Source organism: Lampetra fluviatilis, chromosome 4 (assembly GCF_964198595.1).
Source record: "Lampetra fluviatilis chromosome 4, kcLamFluv1.1, whole genome shotgun sequence".
NCBI classification, from domain to species: domain Eukaryota; kingdom Metazoa; phylum Chordata; class Hyperoartia; order Petromyzontiformes; family Petromyzontidae; genus Lampetra; species Lampetra fluviatilis.
Window position 1 is genome coordinate 19,180,472 of NC_136278.1, and position 3,196 is coordinate 19,183,667.

The following is a 3,196-nucleotide window of genomic DNA, read 5'->3' on the forward strand; positions in this document are numbered from 1 at the left end:
CTTCCTCCTCACAGCAGTTTGGCCAGGCTTTCTCCACTGCTTCGCGCTCTCTGCTTTGTTCGCTTGGCGATCTCCGCCTTTCCTGCGGGTTGTTTGCTGGTCGTCACTCTGACGAGGAGCGATGCTTCGTTCGTGGCAGGGTGGACATTGGCGTATTTGTTGGCTTCACTCACAGCTCGGCGGCTCCGTGTAGTAATTCTTCTTAGGTGGTGCAGACCTCGGCTTGTAGCAGCACGTCGCTACCTCGCGATTCTCGTCATGCTGGATGACGAAAGCTTCTTGACGATCTGTGGTGGAGTCGAAGCCCTGGCGACGAGATGGGGCTCAGAGCCCTGGCGATCTGTGATGGGGCCGGAGGCCCTGACGAGCTGGTGGTGGGGCCCGTGGCCCAGACGATCTCTGGTGGGGGGCCAGGCCCCTGACGAAATCAGTTGAATGGATTTTTCCCCGGCTTATATTGAGAAAATGCCCTCCGTTTCCCGAGTTGTTCAAAGTCTGTCATAAAACCTTCCTGTGTGTGTGTGTCCGTCCGTGTGTTTCGCTTGCGTGTTTGTCCGTGTGTTTATTAGCTCTGAAGACAGCTGTTGTCGTTCTGGAAGGGGGTGGGGTTCGTGACGGCGCCAACGAAGATATCCATTAGCCAGACCGATGATTCGCGTCGAGTTCTATAGAGATATTCGAATCCATGTTTTTGTTACTGAATAATATTTGTCGCGACAACCTACGCGTTAAGCGAGCTTAATTATTTCCGCCCTCGCTCGGGGATCATATCTTTTGTCTCACACAGCTTAAGTTGTTTTGGTTTGGAAGTTGAAATGCGACTTATTCCATTATGCCCCAGTTAAGCCGAAACCGTGTTCCCGATGTTTCATCGTGACCCGATCTCTCATGGAGATGTTATTCCTTGCGTGTGCAATTTTTGCTGTCCGTGTTGTGGGAAGACAAAGACGGTTGTTTCCACGGTGGAAGCGCCCGGCGCATGCGGTTATTTATTTATTTCTGAGAGCGTGTTAATTTCCTTTGAGCCATTGCCCGGGAGTTTTATTGGTGTCATTTCCCGGCTTTGTGCCTGCGTGTGGAGATCCTCTCGGAAAGACAAAGACGGTCGTGTTGCTGCTGTTGTTTTCAGGGGGTTGTTGTGTTTGGTTAATTTTGAGAGCCTTATTCACCGTTAGCTCCTATGATATTCACTTTAATTCCGTACTTATTATTTGACTTCTTGTGATTATTTAATCTGCTATCCCGGCTAAGAATTTTGTTTTGGAGCGAAATATATGCCATAATTGTTCTTCGATGCTTCGGCCCGGCCGTGTAGAAATTCTATAAAGGTAAATAATGTCAGTATTTAATTAACAATGATGGGTCGCGATTCTGGTGCAGACTGTAGTCTGATTTTCAATTGTAGTGAGGATGGATACTGTTTGCTTACTTCATGGCTAAGTTGTACTAGTTTGTCTAACATGGTTCAAAACCCGTTTGTGTTTTTTTGTTAATGTTGTTCCTTTGTTAAGAATATAATTACATTTTTCGTGGCCTGGTTTTGTACTTATATAAGGGTTTTTTTTCTTTACGAACGGATGTTTCTTCCAGAACCCCCCGGCTACCATTCCCCCCTCCCTTGTTCCTCTTGTGTGAAATTCGGGGAGTTTTTATGATCTTGATTACCCTTCTTTCATGCCCTCTTTCCTTTGAAATGAGGTGTGCGCACATCTGTGTTAGTGTGAGGGCGTGTCCGTTCTCACGTTGCCCCGTGTATATTAAAAAACGATATTATCTATGTTGGCAGAATAATTCTTAAAAAAAAATAATTTTTAAAATTAAAAAGGGGGGCATATATCCAACAGTATGTAAAGTGATTTTCTTGAAACCACTCCACGTGCATTTTAATCGGTTATAATGTTGCTTATCTGCATAAAAGTGCATTGGCCAGGAATCGATCCCAGGTCTCCCACGTGGCAGTCCAGAATTCTACCACTGAATCACCTATACCACATTCCACTCGAATTTTTTTAACGTGAGATGCATTAATACTCTTCTTTTCTCATTCCTCCAAAATTGCGTGTTCTCTGTGTATATAGAATCTGACTTTTTACTTTTTTCATCACGATCTGCAGATGATGGTGGGTTCTTTAGTTATATTCTCTACAAATTTGCAGTTTATTGTTGTTTAGTTGGATAAAAGTGCATCGGCTGGGAATCGAACCCGGGCCTCCCGCGTGGCAGGCGAGAATTCTACCACTGAACCACCGATGCCTCGTGTGGGTGGTGTGATTTTACGTGAGATGCATGAATACTGATCTTCTTTCAGTAGCGTGTGAGACTTTTCTGTGTTTTTTAGGCTCCTGACTTTCCCATTTTTCTTGAATATCCGAAGATGAAGATGGACTAAATTGATGATATGCAAGTTATTGGGATGTTGTTAAAATATTTCTTCACCTGTTAGAAAGATTTGGTAGAACCGCTTTCGGCAAGAGAAATCCTTAGTCACTACTCGTTTCCAATACTAGTTATTGCATTTCGTTGTCAAAATTACTGCGACCTGATTTCCGCAGCTGAAAGTGACCTCACCGTGTTTGTTTCTGAAAATATACAAGGGAATGAATTTGAAGCGATTAATCTTCTTCATTGACATGGATAGTCATTTTCCTGAAACCACTCCACGTGCATTTTAATCGGTTATAATGTTGCTTATCTGGATAAAAGTGCATTGGCCAGGAATCCATCCCAGGTCTCCCACGTGGCAGTCCATAATTCTACCACTGAATCACCTATACCCCATTCCACTCGAATTTTTTTTACGTGAGATGCATTAATACTCTTCTTTTTTCATTCCTCCAAAATTGCGTGTTCTCTGTGTATATAGAATCTGACTTTTTACATCACGATCTGCAGATGATGGTGGGTTCTTTTTTTATATTCTCTACAAATTTGCAGTTTATTGTTGTTTAGTTGGATAAAAGTGCATTGGCCGGGAATCGAACCCGGGCCTCCCACGTGGCAGGCGAGAATTCTACCACTGAACCACCGATGCCTCGTGTGCCTGGTGTGATTTTACGTGAGATGCATGAATACTGATCTTCTTTCAATAGCGTGTAAGTGAGACTTTTCTGTGTTTCTTAGGCTCCTGACTTTCCCATTTTTCTTGAATATCCGAAGATGAGGATGGACTAAATTGATGATATGCAAGTTATTGGGA

General features: G+C 43.7%; 1 non-coding gene across 1 annotated transcript; it reads right to left on the bottom strand.

The window, feature by feature from the left end:
* Positions 1-2,182: 2,182 nt before the first annotated feature.
* On the bottom strand, positions 2,183-2,253 carry TRNAG-GCC (transfer RNA glycine (anticodon GCC)). The gene has a single exon. It is a non-coding gene; the product is annotated as a tRNA-Gly (tRNA).
* Between the last annotated feature and the right edge of the window lie 943 nt (positions 2,254-3,196).